This window comes from Periplaneta americana, chromosome 5 (assembly GCF_040183065.1).
Source record: "Periplaneta americana isolate PAMFEO1 chromosome 5, P.americana_PAMFEO1_priV1, whole genome shotgun sequence".
NCBI lineage: Eukaryota > Metazoa > Arthropoda > Insecta > Blattodea > Blattidae > Periplaneta > Periplaneta americana.
Window position 1 is genome coordinate 141,603,604 of NC_091121.1, and position 22,481 is coordinate 141,626,084.

Consider the following 22,481-nt stretch of genomic DNA (forward strand, 5'->3'; position numbering starts at 1 on the left):
TAAATTATACACTTTGAATTTAGTTTGAATTCTGAAGGTAGTTTCTTCTTCGATGTTGTTCGCTGCAGTACGTGAAGATAGGAATGAATATAGGCCTTGTAGCCTAGTCTTTCCAGTGGAATTATTTTTTAGTACAAAAGAGAATTTATATAGCTATGGAATTCCTTTAAGTTACGAATCCCTTCGGCCTATCCCATGTAACATCAAGCCTGTGGGATTTCGACCAGCAATGAAGTTTACGCTTCTGTTAGACGAATAATTCCGTTTTTATTCCCACATTTTTCTTTAAATTTTAATACTATCCCTTGAAGACATTTCCGTTTCACACCCCTACTTTAACTGTCGAGTGATTTCACTTAGACAATTAGCAATTCCGCGACAGCAGCGATTTCTAGCGTTAGATCTGGAATAAAGGGCAATTTGCCAAAAATATATGCAAATTCCTGACATTAAAACTGAAGATAGCTTTTTATGGACTTGTTCCTTTCTTACAAAGCCAATCTGTGCGGAAGAAAAGATCTCACGCAGAACTCATGCCGTTCACACCCACGAAGCATCGTAAAGTCGGCTTCCACTGCGTAATCGACTGAAAGTTGTAAGTGCACCTAGTAACAGTACTTCGTCGATATTTTTACTGAACACGAGTACATTCATTGTGAAATATGCCGTTTTTATACACATTCACTTGATTGAATTCTTAAATCCCGACGGTTCCATGATTTATTGGAAATGAAAGTGAGAAAAGGGTGTCTGAAGATAAATAATTGAAACAGAGGTAAGAAAAGACATGAAGATAAAGTGAAATAAAATAGAGGAGAAATGGAAAATAGAATAAGGGGACACTATACTCAAATCTCCAAGTTCTATATTTTTAAGGGTTCACAATATTGAAATAAATAACTGCCATATTTACGAAACTAAATTGGCCAAATTTTGATCATTGGTATATCTGGTTAATAATGACAAGACAGTGTCTACTGGATGACTTAAGGAAAAGTGAAGTTGTTTCGTATCGGAGTATATGGCACGTGCCGCGACGTCCGTCTTTTGTGTAGGCCTACCTGGCGAGTACATAACGAAGGAACCCCTGTCCACATTGCAACGCAATGTGTGCAGTTGTGTTATCCTGCTCAAGTATTTAGTACGAGTTGAATAGTGTAGTGCTGATCCATTCATAATGTCGAAGTCAAAACGTTAAATTCGCTTAGAGATACGAAATGCAATTAAGAAGTATGAGAGTGACATTTTATGTATTAACGAAGAGAATATCGTGCGTAATGTATGTAAAATTGAAATAAAAACCAGAACAACTCAGGCTATACAGAAACATTGCAACAGTACATCGCACAGGAAATGCGTTGAAATGAAATCTGAGGAACCATCATCATCATCATCATCATCATCATCATCATCATCATCATCATCATTTAGTTGTGCGGGTCTAATCGAAACGTTTTGAAAAGACATGTGCAACATGATGCTCAGTGCAAATATTCCTCTAAAGAAATTGAGTGATCTCCATTTTAGAGGTTTTCTTCAGAAATTCTATGGATACAAAAACTGTTTAAGCGATAGGCGAAAACGATTCAGCTTCGACAACTTACGAGAATATATCGTCGTTTACTGCAACGCTGGTAATTGCATCAATGATGACGAGGACTGAACCTTGCAAGGTATATACTACAGTACGTTATTTTTCTTTTCCTTCTGACTGTACGGAGATACAGTAGCATGTTGACGTCGTCTGTTTACGTTTAAAACCTGTTCAGCCAATGGTCTGAAAGAAAAAAATATAACATATAGTAAATGTGCACCTATATTCAACGATAAGTCATCCCGCATGCACTGTCTAATAATGACAAATGTACAAAATTTCACCGGCCTATGATAAGAGATTTGAATTTTATAATATTTTATCAAAATATTGAATAGTAAATTCTTGGATGATTGACAGAAAAGGATTATCGTCATCAGAATGAACCACTGCCATTAAAATGCCATGCAATACCGCAGCAGTGAATTCGGTACCACTACGAACAACAACTTCACAACACTGTAGAATTCCAGGATGTGAGGTGACTGAGACTCTTGATCATGTGCTAGGATTATGTCCTAAAGGAGATTTATTGCGCGATGTACGTCATCATAGTGTTCGCTCTTATATTACCTCACATTTAAGAAAAAATAAAAATCTTGAAGTACATGAAGTACATTGTATATCTGAGGATGGCAGTAACAGAGGAGCGGATATATTTGCTCTTAATAGACAGACGAAAAAGGCAGTAATATTGGACCCAACTGTACGATTGGAAAAAGATGTATGTCCAGCATTAGCGGTTGACCAAGAAAAAGAAGTCATTTACCACCCATGTGTTCCTCACTTGAGTGAGGGATATAATGTAATTGATTACACATGGGAGGTGAGGGGTTTGCTTTCTGGTGCCCGCGGATCGGCGTATAAATATACTACCGACATTTTGAAGCAATAAGGTATGACATCCCAAGATATTAAAAATATTTTTTAAATATCTTAAAGAAATCCATAGACATTTTACAAAATTATTTATATAATGTTTAAATTTCTAACTTTCTAAATTGCATATTGCACTTGATTTACTACCTTTTATATTGATATATTTCTTACTTATCTCCATTCCGTAAATGTATTTTTTCTCTAGTTGCTTTTCGAACCTGTATGGTCATCTGTTATAGAAACAGGATATATTAATAATAAAAAGTCTCTTACACAATTCACTTTATTCTTAACAGATATTCACTTATATGGATTCTTGTATACGTGGGATCAAAACTTAGGAGAGACTGTTGTACCTTGAAACACTTTTCAAAGTTTATTTTTTTTTTAATTTTGGGAAATGAAATTTTTTAATGAAAAATTGCTTGAAATAATTATTCAGGATTTCTTTGTAAGTTCCTGCATCTATTTTTCTGTTTTATAGATTTATTAATAATGGAAAAAATAAAATGACGGGATATGCAATGTGTTCCAAGGTACAACAGGTTCATTTACCTTGGAACACATGGAATATAGGTGGGGATATATATAGTAGCTGTAAAACTCATAATCATATTTAAAATGTATTTTCCACTATAAACCAGTGCAGGCTTCTCTGATTGAGATTTTATTTCCTAGAGGAGCCATAACGCCTTCAACGCTTTCTTCGAGGCATCCGGATCAACTAGAGCCTCTCAACTCCAGACTTACTTCGTGACATGATCTTAAAATAAAATAAAAACAAAACCCATAGTATCGTGTACCTTGGAACATTTCTATGACACATGATGTTTTGTGTTCAAAGGTACGAGAGGGTGCACATTTAAACAAATATAGTTGCCAAAAATATAGATTCGAATAAATAATAGAAATTAACATAAATGCCATTAACTCACCAGATGGTAGGGAACACACCCTACTTGTCTGATAGTCACAAATACAATTTGTTAGAAAACATAAAACAATGAACGAAATATTTACTTTTGGTACTAAAAAATTGCACACTTTGCAATAAATCAAACCGAAATTATGACAAGAGTTAGTTAGCGGCTTCCTCTACAATCTACTTCAGTTTGAGTCCTCTATGTAGCAGCACAATTAGAAACAAAGAATGTTCAAGTTACAACAGTCTCCCCTACTATAGGGTTTTGCTGTAAAATGAATTAGTAAATTACTAAGTTAGGGTGATAAAATACTGGTTAAAAATTAAATTTGGGGATAGGTCGCTTTTACGGTCGATTTGCTATAAAGTTCAACAAAGAGAGGGGTGGGGGAAAAAGGGTGGGTTTGTAAATTGCAGAGGGGGCTGCATCATATAGGAATGGGATGGGTGTGGGATAGAGGTGATAATAATAGAAGGAATGTATGGCGTAATGTGAAGATGGGTTTAATTCATATCGAGAGGCAAGAGATTGACCTCCAATGTTCGAAAAAGTCCTCGCTACATTTACAATCAGATCTCATGCTTAATTGCAGGAGGTGTGAATACATAAATTGTTGTAACAAAGACAGCAGAGCAGATTTAGCGTGACTGAGATTGGGGGCATGGAAGGGTAATAAAATTGTCAGCGAAGGAGAGCGCCTTTGTCCACTGTGCGGGGAAAAGGACTCCTGGAGACAAATTTTATTGAAGTTTGTCGAATCGGAACATATCTGGAGAAAATATCTACCACCCTCGATGTTAAGTCAGAATAGGAGTTCGCTTCTATGTCTTGATCTCATGGAGAATAAAGAATGGGAACAAGAGAGTGGATTGTTCTTCTTGAAGGCGAGGCAGATTAGAACTTCATCTGTTGAAGTTTGTGATGCGAACTGACGAAGGGATAATAGTAACTACTCAATTATACACTTTTATACCTGTTTTAGATTAGGATATATTATATAATGTGTTCCGTTTGTGCCACTTTCATTTTAATCTGTGTGTTCCTTTGGAGAGTGGTTGGATCTAAACATAGGTGGGGGGGGGACCAACAAAGCAGAACTTATGTTAGGTACAAAGCACGTACGGTCAGAAGACCCGTGCATTGGATTTAAGAGAAAATTCTGATAATATAGAACATCTGTATGTATAATATTGCTCATTAAATCCATCTATCTGGAAATTAAAAATTAGTAAATTACTAGAATTTTTTTATTCTAAAAGAATAAAATAATAATAAAATAAATATTCATCAAATATTCCTAGTAACTTACCGATTCACTACACAGAAAAATCGAAATGTAATGTTTGTTCCAATGTACACTATGTAAAGAATGATTCTAGTAAATATCACTTGAAAATAATGTGAATTGTGGCGTAAGGGACTTCTTATAGCTTATAAAGCGATCCAATATTTTATTGAGATATTAATAAAATGCAAACCACTTATCATATAGGATGACACTTTATACATGTGTTATTATTAACCAGATGCACCAGTGATAAAAGTTTTGTGAATTTAGCTTTAAAAGCGTGGAAGTTAGCGATTTCAGTATAGTGTACCCTTAAATAAGATAGAAAAGGAGAAATTAAGAAGTAAGTATAACCGAGGAGTAACTGGTATATTATAGAAAAAGGGAACACAAATCCTAATAAAAATAAAAAGAGAAATATAAGAGAAAATAAAAAGGAAGTTACAAAAGGGGACATCAGAATGAAGACAACTTTTTGAATAAGAACCGAGAAACAATTGCAAGAGGTTAAAAATAAGTATATTCATAAAATTCCACGGGAAATGAACGAGTATTAAATTTCATTTTAAAGGCTAATCTACAGTGAGTTTCAGCAACCTAGCGTGAATAAAAATATTTCCACCTATAAAGTAATGCTAAAAGTAGAGTTAATATTTAACTTACTGTTAATACAATTGCCCTTTAATGTACGGATAATAGCAGCCTCTCCTACTAAAAATTCACAATCGTCTGATCGGAGTGGAATTGTCTTTGTGTGTTCGTGTCTTTTGTTAATCTGAAGGGATTCCGCATAAACAATCCGCCCCGGACTAATATACACGCCATCAATCACTGCACGCAACATCCATCATTATTATCTGAAGCCGTGTCACCATCAATTACCGGCCTCACCAGTCTTAAACACTGATTCACCGAAGAATCTGAAACGCGCCCTTATTCAACCTCATAATTAAGAGAACAGCGTCCCCTTGTTTATTTACGTTGCCAATATTTGCTCAGGACCCGCTTCTGGCTGAGAGTATTGGCGTGGACATTGCATTGTGTACATTCATATTGTTAACCTCATATAGGAACGGGAATGTCGTATTTCTCAATAACATAATAATAAAATAAAAACTCCACACCAATTATTATTATCATCATCATCATCATCATCATTATTATTATTATTATTATTATTATTATTATTATTATTATTATTATTATTATTATTATTATTATTCCTAAGGTCTCGAAAACAGCGCTCTCAAAATTTATGTACAGTAAGCTCGCTAAAGGTTTCATTTATCTAGAGAAAATCAAAATTCGAGTGGGATTTAATTGGATTAGAAGAAAGTATATAAAGATTAGAAGAAATAAAGTACTCTAACATAAAAAAAATATTAATTGACTTAGAAAAATAATAAACTGTCTTGAAAACTTGTACCATTTCATCATTATAAATATTCCGCTAGATGTCAGTAGTGTGTTGTGATCAGCTGTTCTCTTGTTAGCAGTCGTGCCAACTATATAATCTTCATTGGATTCTATGTATTATTACTAGTCAAGAAGGCTTTGTTGTTCAGTTTCATTTTTATTGTAATAATTGCATTCCACTTTAATAAAACTATCAATATATATTAAACAATCTCTCATACGTGACTATCCATAATCTCGTAAAGCAGAAGCTATAACATAACCTAAATAATGTAAACAAGATAAATAATAGAACAGTTTTAATTAAGGATGATGAAATAAACAGGAATCATTTTCAAATGTACAATTATTATTGAAAGTGTAATGTTGGCAAACAAAGAAACAAATGCTAGGGAGGTGATGAAAATTATAGGATGAGCAGCCATGATTGGTCGAAACACGTAATTCAGTACCGTTTTATTGGTCAAAATTAGTAAAACGTAGTAAAAGTGTAATAGTCATATTAAACAGGTAGTGAAGTCTGGAAGAGTCATTACAAGCAAGATATTATGTTCACAGAATAGTCACATACAAAATCATACATATATGTTATTTCTTACTGGTTGATCCTTCCATTGTTAATTCAAAAGAAAACAGAAGAGTTTAAAATGGTAAAATATAGATAAACTAAGACGATCGTAAGAAATGTTGAAGTCACCGGCGCGGTGTACTAAGGTGGCACACACGTTTCGCAGCTGGTCGGGGGCGTGAGTTCGATTCCCGCTTGCACTGATTGACTGATTCCTAGGTTTTCCCCAACTCTAAGGTGAATATTAGGTAATTTATGACAAATTCTTGACCTCGTCTCACCAAATACCATCTCAATATCACCAATTCCATCGACGCTAAATAATCTAGTAGTTGATATAAACAAAAAAAATTTGGAATCCAAAAAAAGTTTCAGCCGCCATATATTGTTTTATAAACAAATGGAAAATTAATTCTAGAACAACCTTGTTGACTTGCCCCATTTATAATGTCCTATCTTAAATACAAATCTTGTGAGGTAATCTAAGGCGAATCATTTGCCTCATCTAGCCAAATACCATCACAATATCACCAATTCATCCACGCTAAATAACCCATTAATAGATACAGCGTTGTTAAATAACAAAGTATAAAAAATATATCTTGTCTCATTACAAAGAACATTCCCAAATCTAACATAAATATATGTGTATTAACATAAATCAGGGAAAGACAAGAAGAACCAAGGAAAGACAAGGAATACAAGAAAAAGACAAGGGGATCAAGGGAAAGACAAAGAAATCAAAGGAAAGACAAGGAGAACCAGGGAAAGAAAAGGAGAATCAGGGAATGGCAAGGAGAACCAAGGAAAGACCAGGAGAACAATGGAAAGAAAAATAAAACAAGAAAAAGACAAGGGGACCAAGGGAAAGACAAGGAAATCAAAGGAAAGACAAGGAGAATCAGGGAAAGAAAGGAGAACAATGGAAAGGCAAGGAGAACAATGGAAAGAAAAAGAAAACAAGAAAAAGAAAACGCGAAAAAGACAAGGGGATCAAGGGAAAGACAAGGACATCAAGGGAAAGACAAGGAGAACCAGGGAAAGATAAGGAGAACAATGGCAAGACAAGGAACACATTGGAAAGGCAATGAGAACAATGGAAAGGCAATGAGAACAATGGAAAGGCAAGGAGAACAATGGAAAGGCAAGAAGAACAATGGAAAGGCAAGGAGAACAATGGAAAGGCAAGGAGAACAATGGAAAGGCAAGGAGAACAATGGAAAGGCAAGGAGAACACGGGAAAGACAAGGAGAATGCCAGAAAGATAAGGGGAACAAGGGAAAGGCAAGGAGAACACGGGAAAGATAAGGGGAACAAGGGAAAGGCAAGGAGAACACGGGAAAGACAAGAAGAACGCGAGAAAGATAAGGGGAACAAGGGAAAGGCAAGGAGAACACGGGAAAGACAAGGAGAACACGGGAAAGACAAGGAGAACGCGAGAAAGATAAGGGGAACAAAGGAAAGGCAAGGAGAACACGGGAAAGACAAGGAGAACTCGAGAAAGATAAGGGGAACAAGGGAAATGCAAGGAGAACACGGGAAAGACAAGGAGAACACGGGAAAGACAAGGAGAACACGGGAAAGACAAGGAGAAAGCGAGAAAGATAAGGGGAACAAGGGAAAGGCAAGGAGAACACGGGAAAGACAAGGAGAACACGGGAAAGACAAGGAGAACACGGGAAAGACAAGGAGAACGCGAGAAAGATAAGGGGAACAAAGGAAAGGCAAGGAGAACACGGGAAAGACAAGGAGAACTCGAGAAAGATAAGGGGAACAAGGGAAATGCAAGGAGAACACGGGAAAGACAAGGAGAATGCCAGAAAGATAAGGGGAACAAGGGAAAGGCAAGGAGAACACGGGAAAGATAAGGGGAAAAAGGGAAAGGCAAGGAGAATACGGGAAAGACAAGAAGAACGCGAGAAAGATAAGGGGAACAAGGGAAAGGCAAGGAGAACACGGGAAAGACAAGGAGAACGCGAGAAAGATAAGGGGAACAAAGGAAAGGCAAGGAGAACACGGGAAAGACAAGGAGAACTCGAGAAAGATAAGGGGAACAAGGGAAATGCAAGGAGAACACGGGAAAGACAAGGAGAACACGGGAAAGACAAGGAGAACACGGGAAAGACAAGGAGAACACGGGAAAGACAAGGAGAACACGGGAAAGACAAGGAGAAAGCGAGAAAGATAAGGGGAACAAGGGAAAGGCAAGGAGAACACGGGAAAGACAAGGAGAACGCGAGAAAGATAAGGGGAACAAGGGAAAGGCAAGGAGAACACGGGAAAGACAAGGAGAACTCGAGAAAGATAAGCGGAACAAGGGAAATGCAAGGAGAACACGGGAAAGACAAGGAGAACACGGGAAAGACAAGGAGAACACGGGAAAGACAAGGAGAAAGCGAGAATGATAAGGGGAACAAGGGAAAGGCAAGGAGAACACGGGAAAGACAATGAGAACACGGGAAAGACAAGGAGAACGCGAGAAAGATAAGGGAAACAAGGGAAAGGCAAGGAGAACACGGGAAAGACAAGGAGAACGCGAGAAAGATAAGGGGAACAAGGGAAAGGCAAGGAGAACGCGAGAAAGATAAGGGGAACAAGGGAAAGGCAAGGAGAACACGGGAAAGACAAGGAGAAAGCGAGAAAGATAAGCGGAACAAGGGAAAGGTAAGAAGAATTCGGTAAAGACAGGTAATACAAGGACGAGAGCAGATATCATTTTATGTGACTATGAATTTTCAAGTTTTCTTCAGTACTTAAGGAGGAAAACGTAGTAGGCCTACTACGTAAAAAAAATGTTGGACAGTGTTTATCAGGAAATCAAGAAAGTCTTATTTAAAACTCAGTACTTTTAACATTTATTAATAAAAGTAGAAGAGTTTGTGTTTCAGAAGAAAAAGAGCACAAAGAGGATTTACAACAAATACTATGTACAAGTAAAATGTGAGTTTGAAACGTCAACAATGACTTCACCAATCAATTCCGAGAAGATATTCAATGCAAATACTAGTTTTGTTCATGCAATAGTCGGCCGGGCCCGTTTGATACCATTGTTCCCGAATGGAAGCACTGAGAAAAATATTATTTAAAAATAATGTAAATGAGAAATGCTTCTTCCGGTCGTTTCACATTGTTGCTAAACGTTCAAATTAAAAGTTTTAGTCCATTGTTGGGGTTCAATGTAAATGATTTCCGTTTTATTACGAGCAGAAGTAGCGATATTTTCGAGTTAATTGCAGTGCTGTGTATTTTCTTCTATGACTGTAAGTATAATCATTCATTTTTTGTTTTGTAATATAAATTGATTAATTGATGAACTAGTGGACTTACTCGTGTTAAATATATAATATTCGTCCGGCTTACAGCTGTTTCAGTGCATCACGCACCATCATCAGAGCCTACTAGATCGCGGCGTCATCTCGAACTTCTCTGCCTGTTAGGAGAGTGTGTTTTATTGTTGGAATGTGTTGGATTGTGGAGTCGAATAGTGTGTGTGTGTACTGAAATTGATCTGTGTGTTGAGGATTTGATTGGGGTGTGTTTTAGTGTGTTTGTATATTTCGTATTGTTCTAGTGTGTTGAGTTTTTGGTTCTTGGGTTGTGTGTGTAGGATTTCCATGTCCGTATTTATGTTATTGTATGTATGGTTGGCATTGGTTATGTGATCGGCGTATGTAGATGTGTTGTGTCCTCTGGTTATAGCTTTAATGTGTTCTTTGTAGCGAGTTTGGAATGATCTGCCTGTCTGTCCTATGTAGAACTTGTCGCAACTGTTACATGTGAGTTTGTATACACCTGTGTGGTCGTATTTATTTGTTTGTGCTTTTTGTGTGTTGAAATGTCATAGGACAGACAGACAAACTCGCTACAAAGAACACATTAAAGCTATAACCAGAGGACACAACACATCTACATACGCCGATCACATAACCAATGCCAACCATACATACAATAACATAAATACGGACATGGAAATCCTACACACACAACCCAAGAACCAAAAACTCAACACACTAGAACAATACGAAATATACAAACACACTAAAACACACCCCGATCAAATCCTCAACATACAGATCAATTTCAGTACACACACACTATTCGACTCCACAATCCAACACATTCCAACAATAAAACACACCCTCCTAACAGGAAGAGAAGTTCGAGATGACGCCGCGATCTAGTAGGCTCTGATGATGGCGCGTGATGCACTGAAACAGCTGTAAGCCGGACGAATATTACATATTTAACACGAGTAAGTCCACTAGTTCATCAATTAATTATATTCAAGTGTTAAAAGTGGTGTACGCAAGATTAAAAAATGGATAAATTGATTATGCATACTACATATAACATGCCTGTGTTCGCATATTAAAAGTTTTCTACAATTAAGTTTATTTATAGGCGATCCAAAATGCATGTTCCCAAATGGGAACAATGGGAACATGCATAAGCAAACTTACGTAACGTGTCTGTTATAAACCTTTACAATAAATTTCATATCATAAATAGTTTTAGGAAGCAAAAGAGCTTGCAAATTTAATATTAGTTATTGGATATTTCAGATGTCTTATAAACAATTTATCACAGTGGAAGAGGCCGTGCATATGATAGAAAATGATGAATTTGATACGGATACGGTAATAGATGTTATGATATTGCCCGTTGAAGGCGGTGATGAAAATGTCACACATGAGGAGGCTGGAAATGATGACAATTCTGCTAATAATTCTTCTGGACTGCCAATAGATGTCTGTGGGCATCTAGAACTACATATTGGTAACACTGCTGACAAATCTATGCTCATACGTGAAGAACCCCCATGTAAAATTCAAAGAAATCCTGATAATGCTGCAGCTCCTGAAAAATCTATGCTCATGCCTGAAGAACTCCCATGTAAAATTCAAGGAAATCTGATAATGCTGCAGTTGCTGAAAAATCTATGCTCATGCCTGAAGAACTCCCATGTAAAATTCAAAGAAATTCTGATAATGCTGCAGGTGCTGAAAAATCTACGCTCATGCCTGAAGAACCTCCATTTAAAATTCAAAGAAACCCTGATAATGCTGCAGTTGCTAAAAATAAAGTAAATCGAAATACAGAAATGCCAAATTGGAGAAAATCTGAAAATTTTGATAACACGTTACCTTCTGGTACCCTAAATAATTTAGAGAAAATGTACCCACATTTAGCGTGGTTACAGCCATTCGAATTACTTCGCAATTTTCTCAATAATAGAATAAAGTTGTTTGTGTGGCTTCAAATTATGACACAGTACATCCCACACATCAGACAAAGAGATTCAGCCAGAGTCAGAGAAATATATCTAGTCCCTCAGCCAGCAATGATAAGGTCATACAATCAATACATGGGAGGCGTTGACCTACTAGATTGCTTCATTTATCAATACAGACCAGCAATAACGTCAAAAAATGGTACTGGCCAATTTTGATCAAATGTATCTCAATGTTGAAAATTGCTGCTTGGCGTCTTTACATTACACTAACACTCTCATCAGAGTCTAGAATGAATTTCCGGACTTTCACGAGAAGAGTAGTCAGCGGATTGTTTGAATCAACTCCGATTTCTCCAAGATCAGGACCTACTGGAAAACTCCGTTTCACCCTAAGCAAAATTTTGGTCATGATATTCTTCAAGCAGATAATCAGGGGCAATGCAGAGTTGTGTAAGAAGAACAGTAGAATGAAATGTGTAAACTGTTCTGTTCCATTGCATGTACACTGTTCACCAATGTATCACAAAACATAAAAGACTAACGCATGGGACCATTGTTCCCATTTGGGAACATGCCACAAAAAGTGAATGGTTGACAAAATGTCATGTTTTTTTTTTCCTATAGAGAGTCATATTTTGTGTCATGTAGCTGGGAAAATAAGTATTGTGTGTATATAATAAAAGCAAAGTGTCTTGGGATCAAATGGTTTAAGCAGTCGGTAGAGTATTGGTATTCTGTGCCCGAGGTTGCGGATTCGATCCCGGCCCAGGTCGATGGCATTTAAATATGTTTAAATGCAACAGGCTCATGTCAGTACATTTACTGACATATAGACCTAAAAGAAGTCCTGAGGGACAAAATTCCGGCACACCTGCGACTCTGATATAGCCTCGGCAATTGCGAGCGTCATAAAATAAAATATAATTTACAATTTCATGCAATATGATGTATATGCGAAGGTAAACAATCTGCTTGTAATATAACACACAACCCAAATAGTTTGGAAGTTTATCGAAAGTCTGTATGTTAAAACTGCAGGGGATACAGAAGTTGAATGATGTACTCCAGATACAACAGCGTATTAGATGGCAGCTGGTACAATAAAGGCTACCCTTCTCACAATGAAGTTATAACGAGCACATCGTTGTGTGTACATTGTCATGGTTGTGTATTGTGCAATGAATATATTTGTCCTAAAACACAGTGGAAGTTTTGAAAGGAGTAACTCAAATATGTACCGGATCAGGAGTGCCTAGAGGCCTTCGATAATGTAACATACGGTATCTAGATGATGATGACTCAAAACTTTGTTCTTATGAGGCAAAATCATAATAGAAGTGAGGCATCCATAAATAAACTGGAATTCTTTTGGATAAGTCAAAAGCGAATGGAAAAAAATTAATTAGAGATTTAAGAAAAAAAATGTGGTAAATCCAGAACTGAGGGAAGATAATACAAACTGCAAAATTATAGCTACCAGTACTGAAAGTGGAGAGAAAATGGAAGAGGCAGTATGGACTTCTTTCTTCCAGTAGAATTCCTAAGATGATAATTACGTCTTGTGTCCAAAAGGTCCTCAGTTCCGGAGCAGTTATAAAATCGTTAGTAACTGGCTCCGTGTACCAGTAAAAGCATTCCAACCCTCGGTACTGCTTGACGTGATGTGAAACTACTTTCTAAATCTGTCCACCGTAAAACAGAAAAACATAATGAGGCATTAAATCAAATGACCTAGAAAAGATGTCTGAGACTGTGTATATGGGTGCTAAAACATTAAAAATAACTATATGCACTGGACTCCGTGATTTGTTTTAATGATGCTAAAGAAAATGTAGGTTGCGGAATCAATTGCATTTCTTATACGTAACTCTAAAACTGAAGATTTTCTATAATGCCTTTAAATGTAATTGAAATACCAGATTCGCTTATAAATACGCTTTAAATTACTAATTTGGAAATCGATCTGCGTAGCAAGAAACAGAGGAAACGCATCATCGTATTATGTCATAAAATAATACATTTATTACAATTTTATACTATATTTTAGGAATAAATTTCGTAATAGTGAAGGTGTATTAACTTCAATTTTATTATAGCCTATTCTTCGAATGTCCTTAATATCTAGTAATAATTGTATTAAGTTACACTGAATTCAAGTAGAAATATTAATGATTATGGAAAAGCCATATTCTCATACATTCTAAATTGTAGCAATAAACATCTTTCCTTCAAATATTACATCCTTGTAAATTGAACCATACAGGAAAATTGAAAGAATGAAATAGAATAGGAAGTAGTCTTATCCCTAACTATATCACTCCACAGAAAGGAAGTGATTTGGTAAGTCCAAGAAAGAGATGGACTCGTTAGTTTGAATCTCCACAAGGAACGAGTCGTTAGCCTCAGACTTGGAAGGTAGAATATATTTAAATATGCATTACGATATGTAAACAAAAGAAGTACTTGTGCAATCGAATGGAATGTAACACAGCGAAGAAACAATAGAGCGAACTTGGAGTGGAGTGCTGTGAGAGCTAGTTGAAAGTGAACAGGCAATGAAAACTGTAGTCACAGTGAGAGTGAAAGCGGTAGTCTAATGAGAGTCGGAGTGAAGTGAGTGCAAGCGGAAGTGGGAATTGGAGTAGGAGTTGAGTGAGTGTGGAAATGGGTATGAGAATAAGGAGCTGGAGTGTAGTGTGTGTGGAAGCAAGAGTGGAAATGGGAGTTGGAGTGGGGTGAGTGTAAAAACATGGTGGGAATGAGAGTTGGAATGGATCGAGTGTGGAAGTGGGAATGGAAGTCGGAGTGGAGTGAATGTGGAAGCGAGTGGAAAATAGAGTTGGAGTGGATTGAGTGTGGAAGTGACAATGGGAGTCGGTGTGGAGTGAGTGTGGAAGCGAGAGTGGAATGGGAGTTCGAGTGGAGTGAGTTGGAATGGGAGTTGAAGTGGAGTGTAAAAACATGAGTGGGAATGGGAGTTGAAATGGAGCGAGTGTGAAAATGGGAATGGGAGTCGGAGTGGAGTCAGTGTGGAAGCGAGAGTGTAAAAGCGTCAATGAAAATGGGAATTGCAATGAAGCGAGTGTGAAAATGGGAAGGGGAGTCGGAGTGGAGTGAGTGTGGAAGCGAGAGTGGGAATGGGAACTGGAATGTAGCGAGTGTAAAATCATGGTAGGAATGGGAGTTGGAGTGGAGTGAGTCTAAAAGCATTTGTGTGAATGAGAGTTGAAGTGGGATGAGTGTAAAAGCGTTTGTGTGAATGAGAGTTGAAGTGGGATGAGTGTAAAAGCGTAAGTGGGAATGGCAGTTGGCGTGGAGTGAATATAAAAACATGAATGAGAATGGGAGTTGGATTGGACTGAGTGTAAAAGCTTGAGTTGAAATGGAGTGAGTGTGGACGCAAGAGTGGTAATGTGTGTTCGAGTGGAGTGAGTGTAAAAGCGTGAGTAAGAATGGGAGTTGGACTGGAGCGAGTGTGGCTGTTGGAATGGGAATCGGAGTGGAGTGAGCGTGAAAGCGAAAGTAGGAATGGGAGTTGGAGAGGAGTGATTGTAAAAACGTGAGTGGGAATGGAAATTGAAGTGAAGTGAGTGTGAGAATGGGAGTTGGAGTGGAATGAGTGTAAAAGCGAGTAGGAATGGGAGTTGGGCTGGAGCGAGTGTGGATGTTGGAATAGGAGTCGGAGTGGGTGAGTGTAGAAGCGAGAGTAGAAATGGGATTTGGAATGGAGCGTGTGTGGAAGTGGGAATGGAAGTCGGAGTGGAGTGAGTGTGAGAATGGGAGTTGGAGTAGAATGAGTGTAAACGCGTGAGTGGTAATGGGAGTTGGAATGAAGCGAGTGTGGAAGTGGGAATGGAAGTGGGAGTGGAGTGAGTGTGAGAATGGGAGTTGGAGTGGAATTAGTGTAAAAGCGTGAGTGGTAATGCGAGTTGGAATGGAGCGTGTGTGGAAGTGGGGATGGAAGTGGGAGCGGCGTGAATGTGAGAATGGGAGTTGGAGTAGAATGAGTGTAAAAGCGTGAGTGGGAATGGGAGTTGGATTGAAACGAGTGTGGAAGTGGGAATGGAGTGAGTGTGAGAATGGGAGATGGAGTAGAATGAGTGTAAAAGCGTGAGTGGGAATGGGAGTTGGAATGGAGCGTGTGTCGAAGTGGGAGTGGTGTGAGTGTGAGAATGGGAGTTGGAGTAGAATAAGTGTAAACGCGTGAGTGGGAGTGGGAGTTGGAATGAAGCGAGTATGGAAGTGGGAATGGGAGTCGGAATGGAGTGAGTTTGGAAGCAAGAGTGGGAATGGGGGTTGGAATGGAGCGAGTGTGGAAGTGGGAATGGGAGTTCGAGTGAAATGAATGTGGAAGCGGATGTGGGAATGAAAATTGGAGTAGAAACGATGTGGGATCGGAGTGCGGATTTGAAGTGTGAGTACGAATCGGCGTGAGAATCGAACTAGAATGAAACTGAACAAATGAAGTAAAACAATTATTACCAGGATCACTACTTTCTTCGATGTGCAACTATGCACCATAATTGTTCCGAGTCTGTCTCTGGTCTATGAGCGATCACGGACTAGTTGAGTTACGTTAATTGTTATATGATAAGTTTCTTTGCAAAAGAACTTAACGAAAAAGACGTAGTCTACATTACAGAGATCCAGATATATTCTACTATTTCCCTTTCCGATATCATATCACCTTTAACAAAAATCACAAATCCTCAATCATCAATAACTCATCACGAATAATCCATTACTAACAGTACATTATCAATATAATAATCGTTTTGTTCTATTGTTAAGTCTACATAGATCTGAAGCGTCGCTAAATGAAGAAATACTCTGCGCTGAAGGAAATGAGGTATGCAAGTGAATGGGGCTATTGTATGTTACATGTTATGGATCTGACATTCAGACCTGTCACGTCCTGACATACGGAGGGATTTTTAAGCGAGTGGGCCGAGTAAATTTCTAGATCACTACAAATATCTCCAGGGATCCATGTGGACAACAGGGCGACGCCTGGCAGACAGGGGGGTGAATGTGACTTGTGATTGACCGCCAGAGGGCGTGTGTATCTCGTGATAGAGGGATGATTCACACATACGAGTATTGCTCTCTCCCACACACTATCCCAAAGAAGAAATGGAGAATTATGTATCGAGGGCTGCTTTCAGAACTTGGCTGCCAGAGGGGCTCTGGAGTGTCTGGCGTATAAAGGAAAAGGAAACAGTCCGGTGGGACTAGACAAAAACATCCCTCAAATCATTCAATAATAGATTTAGATACTAGGATCTGGTCATCAACTCTACAACCGCACCCCTTAAGCGATTTTAGGGGGTGTAAATACACAGGGGTGGTCTGCAACAGAGTTGGGGTCGACTGACTGATACCAGCACCACCAACAACCCACCCATCGTCTCTTGTATTGTCCATCAAATGGAAGTTATATAGCTCATAACGTGACAGTATGGATGGGAAACATGTTATCCGAGTACAACTGAATGTTAAGGAGGGAATCAAGGGGAAGAATTAGAAATCTGGAAACATAAATCGCATGCTTTTTTCAAGATCCCACAAGCCTGCTAATAGGCCTACATAAAAAAGAAATAAAAATGTATTATTTCTTATGCTCCCGATTTATTGTCTTGGTAAACTGAAATGAGTTTTCTGTAAGGAAAATTAGTCATATTTGTAACTATATAACTAGGGATGAAACATGTGACGAAATCCGAGGTACGAGTTTCTGTATTAGGTCGCCGAATAATCTCTCCCCATGAGTCATTATTTCATTTGTTTGTAGTTTGTAGAGGAAGAATGCTTAAAACAGAATTGATTTAAGTACCAAACTTTCTTTCCAATTATATTTACCTACATAGCCGTTATCGACATCATTACCAGACAGCGGATTTTCGGTCCCTACACAGCCACAAGACGTCACTCCTTTGGCGTATGGAGGAAGCGTTGCAATGTGTTTAATGACTCCCCTGCAACTGACGTATAACTAGTGTTCAGTATAGGGACCGAAAATCCGCTCTCCGGTCATTACCGTCTAGATTTCACTCTCCACATTGATTAGCTTTCAGTTTCTGTTATAATGGGATATGAATACGCAGAATAGAGGAACTTGTGGTTTATAAAGGAAGTGACATTCAAAAAAATGTTATTACTACCTAATTACTCGTATATCGGTGGTATCAAGTCCGGTAGCACTAATAGTACTAATATTAGTAACTGTGCTTGTGACAAAATATTAGTAATGGTACATATTTCGCGAAATTAGGCTAATATTTATGCGTTGAGCACGGTATTCAGTGCCAACGCTTAAATTACAGGACGACACACAAGATAAAGAACACTATTATACATAGAAAGAGATTAAATCCTGTCAGGTATGAAACCTGGGTCAGCTGGGTTCATAGAACCTCAGCAAAGAACAGATTTTAAACATTTTACAGATATTTTACCACTAATATTTAAAGTATTGGTAATACATTTTAACTAATTATTTAACAACGCTATATCAACTACCAATTATCTAGCAACGGTGAATTTCTCATTGTGAGATGAGACCGGAATCTCTCCATGGAATACCTGGGGAAAAGCTCGGAAAACCCCAGCGATTCAGACCCAGCGAGATTCAAACTCATGTTCAAGCATACCGTGTGATCAGAAGAGAAGGCAGTGTTGCCACTGCCCGAAAATAAAATGTATCAGATTTCTCTGAAAATTGTACCAGATTGTACAGATTTTTTCCTATAATGTACCAAATTTGTACCAGGCTAATTTTCTCGTGACGACATCTGTACAAATTACAAATAGGCTACAGAAAAAAAGAGCATGAACACATTTACATAGAAAAGGAAGACTACGAATATAAGGAATACATGAAACTTCCTCCCGCCAGAATTAAAACAGACTTTAGTGCAAACCTTCGCACTACCACTGTTTGACTATTGCAACATAATGCTTACAGACTTGACAACTGACCTTTCGAACAAGCTGCAGCGTGTGCACAATATGGGTGTCAGATTCATCAGCAATGATCACACATTTGACCATATTACACCCTCGTTCAAATCTTTATCCTGGCTGCAACTTAGTAACCGTAGGACACTGTCTCTTCTGTTTCGAGTTCTCCACATTTCTATTCCAGATTATCTTCGCTCCCGGTTTAACTACTTATCCTTCAATCGCAATCTAAACACTAGGTCACAGGAGAGGCAAATCCTAGCAATTCCTTCTCATAGAACATCTCACTAATCATCCTCTTTTAGTGTCTCAGTCCCCCGTGAATGGAATTCTCTACCTCAGAAGATTAGGGGCTGCCAGATAATAACCACTTTCAAGAAAAGGCTAAACGATTTCTTATGGACGCAGTCAAATTGAAGTTATAATTGTGATCGAGTTTAATAATTTAATTTAATTTCAGTATAACTATTATTATTATTATTATTATTATTATTACATAATTATCTTATTGCTGTTGTGAAGATAAAAAGAATTATGATTGCATTATATTAATTATGTATTATATTCTCTTGTATTGCAGTATTTTATTGTATTATATTATATTTATAGCAATGTAGTAATTTTCTATCATACTGTTTGAGTGGAAGAGAAGGCCGAATGGCCAAATCTGCCTGTTAAAATAAACCATTATTATTATTATCATCATCATCATCATCATCATCTGGAAACATGTTTTATTTTAACAAACAAAATCACAAACATTAAAAAAAAACTGTCAAACTTTATTTTAATCCTATATAGATGATAACCATCGCTGAACAATACACAATTTGAATAGATTGGTAATCATACCACCTTCCAAAGTTGGTAAAATATTGAGGACACTGGAATAACAAAGTCATAAACAGTGTTTAAGCTTATAGCTACATTTCGACAAATACCATATTGCGAATTGCAGCAAAAAAAAAAAAAAACAAAAAAAAAACAAACAAAACAAAAAAACAAACAAATAGTAACTCGCTATAGTGAAAAATACAATACACAGACTTGCAGACAAATGACATAATAACCAGTCCAGTCCTTCTTTTTGTAGCAGTGGCAGTTATCGTAGTAATCTATGTCAAGACTAGCCAATGGGTCAAAAGGTGAATGAAAGAAAATAAAACTTCAATACCAGTTTTAATTATTTACATTCTCTGTTGATGTGATGACCTTAAAGTGAGCTGCAAATCTGATCGTCTGCTGCCAATAATAATCACAGCGTTGGTAATATCATTTTGGTAGCAATCATAATATTTTTTTCAACTTTATTAAAGCCACTTATAATAATGTCTGTTTTAATAGTCCACTGAAAGAATATAAAAAGGTACAGATTGTACCAAATAATTGAAAATTGTACCAAAAAAGTAGTTGTACGTACCACAGTACAGATCACTTAAAATTGTACCAGATCCGTGCAATTGTACCAAAAGTGGCAACACTGAGAGAAGATCCTCATGGCTGTGTGATACAGCGTATTCCGAATCTCACCGGTCCGGTGACATCAATGACGTCACGTTGCAGCGAAATAAGGAACAAAACTGCTGGAAGGATCGATGCCGTCATGGCGACTGTACAAGCTGTTGTCTGTGCTACGCTAGCAAAATTTTGCGAAATTTTCGTACTGCCATCTCGTTCAAAGAAAAGATAGCATAAACAATTTATTTCTTGAACCAATAGTAATAACTGGTCCGTTGACCTGTTCGCTCATAAGCCATTAACATACTGTTTTTACGTTGTGCTCATTACAAACAATACAGCAGAACTAAAGCAGAACACACCGCCATGACACAACAGTGCACGATGTTATTCGTCTGCTAATTCCCGCCCTATACAAGAACCAATCAGATTCACTGATGGCGGCTGATGGAGACTGCCATCACCTCTGCAAGTTGATGGCACCGGTGCGACACCGGTGGAGCATCAATGACGTCATCGGTGGAATTCGGAACACCGTGATGTGATGCCATCGGATTGCTCACCGGTGAGATTCGGAATACGCTCATAGGTGAGAGCAGAACTGGAGAGTTACACAACAATAGACCAATCGAAAATTTGAAAGAAATTGAGTTATTTGCACAAATCTATTGTTGACTGGATTATTTAATTCGGAGAAAATCAGGAATGCGATATCTGAATTTTGCTGCGAAATACAGAAGTTAGGTCCTTTTTATAATGTCCACAATTTTAATGTCCATTATATAAAAGTCCATTACACTATGTCCATAAATATATGTCCTATGAAGTATTTGTCCACTTTATTTTAGTCCAATTGCTCAAATTTTAGGTTCACATTTTTACGTCCACTACATGATTGTACAATACATTATGTCCATCTACAAATTTACTTCAATTCCCTACTCAATCTCTTCTCCCTGTTCATCTTCACACAGCTTCAGATGATAACTAATAGCTTTGAGGTAAGTTCTGTTGTGTTCTTCTTCGTTGTATGGTTGTAATTCCGAACAATCTCTTCTACTCGACTTAAATTTTGTAGGTACGATCTTTTAATGGGTGTCGCACATTCAAATGCACGCCATGCAATTGGATTATTATAATTTTATTATTCCTTTGGTTTTCTTGATAAATTCCATGAATTTCCACATCGACGCGTGATGTGTGACGATGTGTTTCTGAAAGCGGTTGTGCCAGCCCTCGACTACGTTAGTCGTTCGATGTTGTTCTGCCAGAACCTGATTATAAGTGTTCCATATTTAAGGTGCGAATCTAGGTGCCATTGCTCTTTTTCTTCTTCCCCGAGCAGGTGTTCCTCGGATGTAAGTTCTTTCCATGTACAATGCTAAATCTATTATGTCAGGCTCAATATTATCTATAAGGCTATCAAAAACAGCCTGAACATCTTCCAGTGGTACAAAAGAAATTGACATAAATTGTCGAAAGCCATTTCTTATACGGTTATCCTTTTTTAGACTGGATCAATTTTCCTTCATCCATGCTTGTGGTTCAATGTACCCTATAGAGGAAAGAGGGTAGCCGTTTCCATACTTTCGATGACCAATAAAACAGGAAGCTAAGAATACTGCTAATGCAGTATTAAATGAAAGTTGACTTAAATAAAAGTGGACATAAATAAAAATGGACTTAAATGAAAGTGGACATAACAGTCGTGAACCCAAAAAAAATGGACGCACATAAAAATGTGGGCATAAATGAAAGTAGACTAAAATATTAGAGGACATAAGTCATATGGACATGGTTTCAATGGACTTAACGTCTTGGAAGCTTTGCTGCTATTTAAAAGCAAAATTCGTTTATTACATAAAATGTATTGATATATTTTCTTTGTAATATTAAATAAACTGCTGGTCTGTTATTAAAAATCGGTTAGCTTTTTTTAAGGTATTTCTGAGCTATTTTTGTAATAGTATTAATGTTACAATACTTCTTGCATTAAAGTTTTAATAAACAACCAGATTTATTTCAATGGTCAGTATCTGGAAAACAGGTTTTTGGCGGTTGGTTCCTTATTGCGTAACTCAGTCCAATTAAACTGCGAAAGTATGGTTGGAAAACACACACAATTATTTCCAGGCTTACTGAATCCGTAAGTGAATAAGTCA